The sequence below is a fragment of the Lygodium microphyllum genome, chromosome 11 (assembly GCF_053477565.2).
Source record: "Lygodium microphyllum isolate KBCC chromosome 11, Lygodium_microphyllum_v1.1.10, whole genome shotgun sequence".
NCBI classification, from domain to species: Eukaryota; Viridiplantae; Streptophyta; class Polypodiopsida; order Schizaeales; family Lygodiaceae; genus Lygodium; species Lygodium microphyllum.
This window is the reverse complement of record NC_141145.1, coordinates 147,901,035-147,910,297: the sequence shown is the minus strand read 5'-3', so window position 1 is coordinate 147,910,297 and position 9,263 is coordinate 147,901,035. Positions and strand designations below refer to the sequence as shown.

Here is a 9,263-nt window from a genome sequence, read left to right as displayed (position 1 = left end):
AAGGGGATAGCCCATGATTTGAACATCTAGCCATCGCCAATATGAAAGTATAGGAAAGAGTCATCCATAAGTCTCATTATGTACCAGGCTTGGGATGAGTGACTAAGCACCATGATTAGAGAAAATTCTATATAATCTACCATCTCTCCATGAAGGGTGTAGAAGCATGCATAGGTAGCCTATAAAGTAACGTCTATGACATTGCATTTTAGCACTTAAAAGTAGGCATTTGAAAGTACTTATAATCTAAAAAGAATCTTAATAGTCAAATTTAAAATAAAATAAATTTGGTAATTTAGACTTGCAAAAATAGTTTTTTTCTCTATTCAATGAAATAAAGAAAGAGATTAGCAATTATAGCTCACAGTCCCATAGTTACACACACACACACACACACACACACACACACACACACACACACACACACACACACACACACACACACACACACACACACACACACACACACACACACACACACACACACACACACACACACACACACACACACACACACACACACACACACACACACACACACACACACACACACACACACACATTCTCTCTCTATCCCATGTTCTTGATCAAGCTATCCTATATTCTCTCTCTCTCTCTCTCTCTCTCATTTACTCATTCTTCCTTCGTTTCTTTCTGTTTCTATGAAAATTGAGCATCTACTAATGATCTGTCTTGTCGATCTTGTAGGCAAATCCGTTGTAACAATGGAACCCTCCATGAGCTCTCCATTGAATAAAGAATCTAAACCTCAGTGCAAAAAATCAAAGAGGAAACATTGTGCTTAGAAAAAGCAGAAGCAATGAGAGGAAATGGTCAACTTTGGGATGGATAATGGAGTGATTAGTGAACTAACAAGATGTAGGATATGTCAATCCATAGTAGAACACTTTGAGAAATTAATCATTGAAATGGATGCATGTGCTAAGAAGAAATCATAGATGTTCTTTAGCATCCTTGCTTCCATGTTGTACAAAGTAAGTCAAAAGAGTTGAAAGAAATTATAAGAAACATATGCAACATGTTGAATCATGTGAAGATCTCAATGCCTTCATATGATTCAACATGTTGCAGATGTTTCTTAACATAATTGATCTCAAGGCCTTCATATGCATTTTTGGTGAAGAAATTATCAATATTGATGTTGATGAATGGAGAAAGTGAGAAGCAAAGCAAGGAAATTAGCATACCTCAAGTTGCTAAGCTTATGGGAATCCACAAGAGAATCCTATATACAACTAAACATCAGTTGGCAATAACAAGTGAAGTTGATGGTTTGTTCATTGCATTTGCACATTGTAGGCAAGATGGATGGAGAACCTATGTCTTTCAAACTGTCAAAGTCTTACTCTTTCAATTTTGGATGGATGAGACAAGGATGTCCCGAAACAAGAAAAATATTTGTAATAAAAGAATCACTAGATATTCCTATGTAAAACATTTGGTCCACCTTTTGGAGGAGCCTTAGGTAGTGATTTGTTTTGTACATACCACAGTCTATTGGTACGATACTTTGGGTTGGGTGTTTTGCACCACTTGTTAGTTGTGTTGCAATGCTAAGAAGTTTTGAAACTTTTACTATACTAGTCTCTAACAATTCCAAACATCACTTGTGGGAAACTATAATTTACAATGTGGTTTTGCTTCAATGTTTCTAAATATTTCTAGGGCACTTTATCCTTGTGCTTATACACCACTTCTTTTTATTTTGTTGAACCAATTTCCCGGCTTATTGGAGCTAGTTACAAGTGGTGCATTATAACTCCTTTCTCTTTCTCAATCAATATTCTATTTTATATATCACTCTTTTGTCTTTGAATCTGATTTTCATTTTATTGGAGCTAAGTACAAGTGGTACATTACAACTCATAGTGGTTGTTAGTATAAAGACCACTATACTACCTCTAAAGAGGTGTGTGACCAGCTACAAGTGATGCTTTGGTACTTACAAGTGCTACAATACCAATCAAAGATATTATGCTTAATTCATAGTCACTTACAAACACTTTGCCACAGTATACTATCACTTACAAGCTATGAATCTTCCATTGGAAAAGATGTGCTACACTATGAAAGTGGTCATCACCACTTGCATGTGGTACATTACCACTTGTAAGTTATCCCCTCTATGACTTGCAACATGAATGCTAGCCCTTAAAAGTGATGCACTACCATTCATAAGTGATATACCACCCTCTACAAGTGGCCTAGTACCACACAAAAGTGATGTAAAACTTTTTCAAGTGATCCAATACCACTTAAGTTCCAACACCACTACCAGGCATTATACCACTTTGAAATATTTCCTTTTAAAAAAATCTAAAAGTGGTCTCCTACCACTTATAATTGCTCCTCTAAAATTGTAATTGGTATCCACCACTTGCAAATGGTCCTCTATCACTTGTAAGTGGTGTGCTACCACTTGCAATTGGCCCCCTACCACTTATAAGTGGTGTGCTACAACTTCCAAGTACTTCCATAGAACTTGTAATAGGAGAACTAATACTTCTAAGTGGTGAGCTATTGTTCCTAGGCGGCCTGTTTTTCCTTATAAGTGGTATCCTACCACTTAAAAGTAGTGTATACAGCTTTTAAGTGGTTGGTTGTCACTTATTTAAAAAAGGTCATCATTTCAAGTGCCCTAGTACCACTTATAAAAGCTTTATACCCACCATGCAAGTGTCTTTACCACTTACACATGGTGTACCACCATTTGAAGTTGGTATGTACTACTTATTACTATTGGATCCCTCTACCACTGACAAGTAGTGTACCTTTGTTCTTAGGTGGTTTGCCACCTTCCAAGTGGTCCTCTACTACTTCAGGGTGGTGCATGTTACTTTCAAGAGATATACTACCATTGACAAAATGTTTGTCACTACACTGACAAATAGTAAGCCACTTTTAAATATTTGTTAGCTAAAATCACATGGTTGTAGATTACTTGTTTATGCCCACTGTTTTTTAATGAGATAAAAGTGGTGAATTAGCACTTTCAAGTGGTGATCACCAAGTCCAAGTGGTGCAAACCACTTGAAGTGGTGCTTTTCACTTACAATTGGCTGTTACTACTTACAAGCAATAACTTTTCACCATGAATAGTTTTTCACTACTTGTAAGTGGTAAGTCATCATGATATTTTATGATCATTCACATGTTTCTAGAGATTGGTTGCTCACCACTTCCAAGTTATAGCAACCTCTTGAAAGTCCTTACTTTTCACTAGGGACTAGGTTGCCACCACTTCCAATTGCTCAATTATATGGTTCTATTAATTTATCACACATTAGGGGAGATCTGGACTCAAGTTTGGGCCTTGTAAGAAATTCCACCTTAACATAGAGAGAGATAATTCAAAAATCAATAAAAATGGTTAAAAAGTTAAAAATTTCAAGATTTTTTTCCCAAAATACACAAATTATCCCATATCCTTTAAGGTGCCAATTAGCCTTAATTAAGAGTTTAGAGGTCAATTCTTGGAATTAAGTGCCCAGTGCTCAAAACTTGATGGCTCATATCTGAATCAATTGGAATTAATGTCATAGTCTCTTTTTATCAAAAGATGAGCCAAAAGACTACATGAAGCCCACCACATTACATTTGGAAGATTTCCATGTATTCTGCCCTACTTTTTTGAAAGCAGCTTCACAAACATTGCAAATAAGAATGGATGAAGCTAAATCAACATCACAAATGGAGATGGCTAGGGTGGAATCAACACGGATGGCTGGAGCAAAATCAACACCATGAATGGAGATGGATGGGATGGAATCAACATCACAAAGGGAAACAATGGTGTCCAAATCATCATTAAAGAGGTACAAGAGAGAGGTGAAAACCGAAGTGGAGGGAGTCCGTGAGGTTTATCAAATGAGAAGTCAGCAGCTCAATGTCTTCTTCTCCTCCATTATTCTTCTCTATTTCTCCAACAGTCCACACCCACAAAATGGTATCCTCAAAAGATAGATACCCCAAACTTAAGGACACTTTACATACAATTGTACTTTAGACACATACAACCATAGGATATGACATATTTATCAACACTCCCCCTCAAGCTTAGAATGAGCTTGCACACATAAGACTCCAAGTACACTCTTGAAGTACTCAAACTTATCTTTATCTAATGCTTTGGTAAAGATATCAGCAACTTGGTCATTTGTTTTCACATGGACCAAGTCAATCTCTCCATCAATGACTTTTTCTCTAATGAAATGATAGTGCACTTCTATGTGTTTTGTCCTTGCATGGTAGAATGGATTCTTTGCCAACATAATGTTGCTAACATTGTCACAATAATACATAATGACTCCACCATCAATCTCTATCCCCATGTCATATAAGATCAATCTCAGCCATCTCTGCTCACATGCTGCCAATGCAATGCCTCTATACTCTGCTTCAGTGCTTGATAGAGCAACTGTAGGTTGCTTCTTACTGCTCCAACTTACCACGATCTCACTGTCGTCATTTTAGCTACTGGACTGAATGTTTTTTCATAGTCCAAACCATAAGTTTGTGCATATCCTTTTGCAACTAGCCTTGCTTTATAACTTTCAAGAGAACCATCTTAAACCCATTTACATCCAATGGACTTCTTGCCATGAGGTAGTTTCACCAAATCCCAAGTCTTGTTTTTCCTTAGTGCATCCATCTCTTCATCCATTTCTTGTCTCCACTCTTTGCTCTCTACTACTTCTTCATCCATCTCTTCATCCATTGCTTGTCTCCACTCTTTGCTCTTTACTGCTTCTTCAAAGCAAGTAGGCTCCGATGTTGTACATAAGAAACCATGTATGTATAATGCATCTTCATGAACCCATTATAAGTCAATCTATCAATTGGATACCTTACCCTTTCTGACCTTCTCAATTGAGGTGCACTACTGTGTGTCTCATCTAATCTAGCATGTGGTGGCACATACTTTCCTGCATTTCTAGTGCTAGGTGTTTTAACATGCGGAACGCCATACTCGTCATCTATAGATTCATCTTCTGAACTTTTAGCCATAGGTCTCTTTCCTTTTGCAACTTCTGTACTCCTTTGCGCATTTCTCAATCTATCACTCCATGGACTGTAGCTACCACTGCTTTCCACATTCTCTTGAGGTCTCGAAGCATCTTCCACATGCTTATTTTCAGCCTTGTTGTTTGCTGAAAATTTCCTTCCATAGGCATCATCATCATTGCTTTCATGGGAATCAACATCCACTGCACCACTGCAATTTTGGGCTTGTACCATGATTCATATTCACTGAATCTGACATCCCTGCTTATGTATACTTCCTTACTCACTAGATCATAGCATTTGTATCCCTTCTTCTCATCAGGATATCCAAGGAAAATGCATTTTGAAGCCTTAGGTTCCATCTTCTTTCTCAAATCATCCGAAACATGAACATAACAAACACATCCAAAGACTCTAAGGTATGCAACAGTGGGTGTCCTGCCATACATTCTCTCATATGGTGACATATTATGAGTCAAGGCTGTAGGTGTTCTATTCATAATGTGAACTGCAGTATGCATTGCTTCTGCCCAATATGACAATGGCATGTTCATTTGGTTCATCATTGCCCTTGCAACCTCTGCAATAATCTGATTCTTCCTTTCAGCCACACCATTTTGCTGAGGCGTGTATCTGCATGTCAATTGCCTTTTGATACCATGATCTCTCAAGAAGTCATAAAAATCATATGACATGTACTCTCCACCATTATCTGACCTCAAACATTTTATGTAGCATCCAAACTGCTTTTCAGCCCCATAGATTTAAATTCCAAGAACTTTTCAAATGCTTCACTTTTATGCTACATAAGGTACACCCAAGTCATTCTGCTAAAATCATCAATGAAAGCGATATAGAATCTACATTTTCCGCTCATGGAAACATTTTGACATGGGCCCCAAATACCGGAGTGTATTATTTCCAAAGGATAGCTGCTTATTCTCCCCCACTTTGGAAATGGCAATCTGGACTGCTTGCCAAATTGACAAGCCTCACATACATGATCAAATTTCACATATCCAAAATGCGGTAGACCACGCACTATCCGTTTCGATTGCATTTGCTTCAATATTTGAAAATTAACATGACCAATCTGTCTATGCCATAATTCCACATCCTTATATTGCCCATGTCCTCTCTCAATATACATAGAGTTTTGAATCACTGGAGTACCTGCATCCAAAGCAAACAATCTCTCTTTCTTTCTACCATGAGCAATCACCCTGCCAGTTCTCCCATTATGGAACTCTTCAATGAAACATCCAAACTTATTGAATCTCACCAACTGATGCTAAGTTCTTAGTTATTGTGGGTACATAAAGTACATCACCAAGCTTGTTCTCAATCCCATCTTTAGTAACAAGTGGCACACTACCAATATGAGTAATTTTGTATAAAGTGTCATCACCCGTGGCAACATATTCTTAATTCTGCATTTGCTCCTTGCTATCAAACCACTCAACATGATGAGTCATGTGGTTTGTAGCTATTGAATCCAAAAACCAGTCATTCTCACGAAGAGGGTGAGTCATGCTCCCAAGCACATGCTCCATAGCAAATAGGTGACCTCTAGGCGATCCACCTCTAGGTCCATAACATGTACCACCATAAATGCCTGCATAGTGGCCATATTGGGTCCTTCCACGACCCCTAGACATGGCATTCTATTTCTGATAACAATCCCTCTCAAAGTGACCAAACTGCCTACAATAATGACAAGTGCCATCTCTTTGTGAAGAAGGACTAGACCGTCCTCTACCTCTAGTGAAAGATCTCCCCCTGCCTCTATGCATGAAGTCACCACGACCAAAGTTACCTCTTCCACGAGCAAAACCATAATTACTATGACCAAGTGAAGAGCCTCTAGCTCTAGATGAGATGCCACGACCTCTCTAGTGATAGAAAACACTGTCTCCACCTGCATTTTTACCACTGCTAGATGCATTCAATTCCAACTTGATTTCTTCTGTAAGTAGCAATCCAATAAGCTCCTCAAAGTCAGGCATAGAGTCTCCTCTAACGGAAATAGAGGTATCCAAAGATTTGAAAGCTGGTCCAAGTCCATTTAGTGTCACTGACACTAAATCATCATCATCAATAGGTGCATTAATGGATGCAAGGTCTTCTGGAATTCGCTTGATTTTTGCCACATAGTCACTGATACTGCGATTGCCTCTCCATGCACTATGTAATCTCTGCTTGAGTTGTATCTTACGAGCCTCTGTACATGTTCCATATATTTTTTCTATGATTTTCCATACCTCCTTACAAGTACTTGCCTTTTTGATATGAGGAATCAATGTTTCTGAAATACATATGGAGATCCAATGCAAAACCTTCCTGTTCTTCCCTGCCCAATCCTTGTACGCTTTCTTTTGCTCTTCAGTTGGATGTTCAGGAACTTTTGGACATTCATCATCACCTGTTATGAGGTCCCATAGATCTCTACCCATCAAAAAATTCTCCATCCTGTAAGACCAAACACTATAGTTGTCTTTGGTCAATTTGTCTCCCACAATCTGAGTGATCTGTGCCGTGTCAAACATTATGATTGCTGCAAATTCAGAAGAAAACAACAATACAACTTGTCCAGAAATGGTATTCAGCAGTATGCCCCAATGACTATAGTCTAAGAGACTAAATCCTATGATGGAAGCGTGTCACACACTTCTCACACTTTTGCAAGCACAACGCATGTAGTATACATGCCCACAAATGTAGCACCTAGCACATCAGATGCTGTCTATTGTACTGAATTGTACCCCTGCAGTAACCACTCAACTTAGAGCAGCATGCTAGTAAAACCGAGTTCCAAAGTAGCTGTTCCACTGCATTCCACAAGAACTCCAACTTCCAATCTTTCAATCATCTTTGATAAGGTTGCTAGGCTTGCTAAAGACATACTTTGGCAGGTCATATTTGCATCATAACATGTTGACAAATCCTCTGACGTGACAATGATGCCTGCACTATCTACAATAGCCAGTGCAAGGCTCAATTCTACTTCTGCTGCAGCATGGAGAGCATCCCAAATTTCTTTCTTCCCTCCATAGTGAGGAGCAGTGTCCCAGAACTCATCCCGCATTTGCATCAATTGTGCTCGAGTGATTGGCTCAGTATGCTTCTAGGGATTTGGCTTTTTTTTAGCTTTTTCCCATGACCTTCAACAGACTTCTTGTCGGGGATGAGCCGACGCATCCCATTGCTAGTGCGCAGGTCTGACGGGAGCTCGCGTGGCTGGTCCTTTTTCTGTCACATGCCGAGCTATGAAATGGTGAAGCGTATTCAGCAGCAATCTAATCTCTCGCTCAACCTGTGGAAAAGGCCTATGGTGCGTGCGAGAGTTTACTTCTTGCTCTTAATCTGCAGAAGCATTTGAGAGGAAGGCAGATGAGAGACGGTTCCATTCGGGACGTGATCGATCTATTCTCTGACTTTTTGCTGGGGCCTCCACCTCCTACTTTTCTTCAACTTCTTCTTCTTCCTTTCTTTCTTTCTAGCTTCTTATTTGCTATTGCTAGAGATCAATCCACAGTGGAGTAAAACGTCAACCACAGCCCCCTGTTTAACTGAGGAGGCATCCTTATGGAGTATGCGAAGAAGGTGGCTCTACTACTAAGGACGAGACCCCATTTACCAGGCTTTTCTTGGACGGTAACTTCCTCACGGGGTCCTTGCCTCTGCCTTTCCTCGCTGTTGCCCACCTCTCTGGCAGCCTCCTTCTTCACAGAGTATGCGGAAGCAAATCGTTACCAAATCCAGGAGGTCATTGGCAAAGGAAGCTATGGCCTAGTGTGCTCAGCCATTGATACATATACAGGACAGAAGGTAGCAATCAAAAAGATCAATGACATATTCCATCATGGTATCAGCCCTGTCTCGAAGGGGAATAGATCACCTCTGGTATTCCTATTATTCATCGGCTCTTGGAATAGAATGGAGAGAACATGTCATTCGACGCCTGCGGTATCCATGAGAATTGGTGCTTGTATGTCCTGGATGAAGCGTGCCTTAAAGCAATAGTATCAGTTGCTTACCTTCTGTCAAATCTGATGTCTACAACTTCACCTTTAGGTGCAAACATAGAGCTGGATGCTTTAACACTCTCAACAGTGCACATTGTCTCTCCCAGTTGATACTTTGCTCCCACCTCAGGAAGCTCAACATAGACAACATCACCTAACTCTTCCACAACAAGGAAGTCAATCCCATTGTTCCCTGGTCACCTTCTCCATAGC

General features: G+C 39.6%; 1 pseudogene; it reads right to left on the bottom strand.

Annotated features, from left to right (window-relative positions):
- Positions 1-5,407: 5,407 nt before the first annotated feature.
- On the bottom strand, positions 5,408-8,223 carry LOC148029499 (uncharacterized; annotated as a pseudogene).
- Between the last annotated feature and the right edge of the window lie 1,040 nt (positions 8,224-9,263).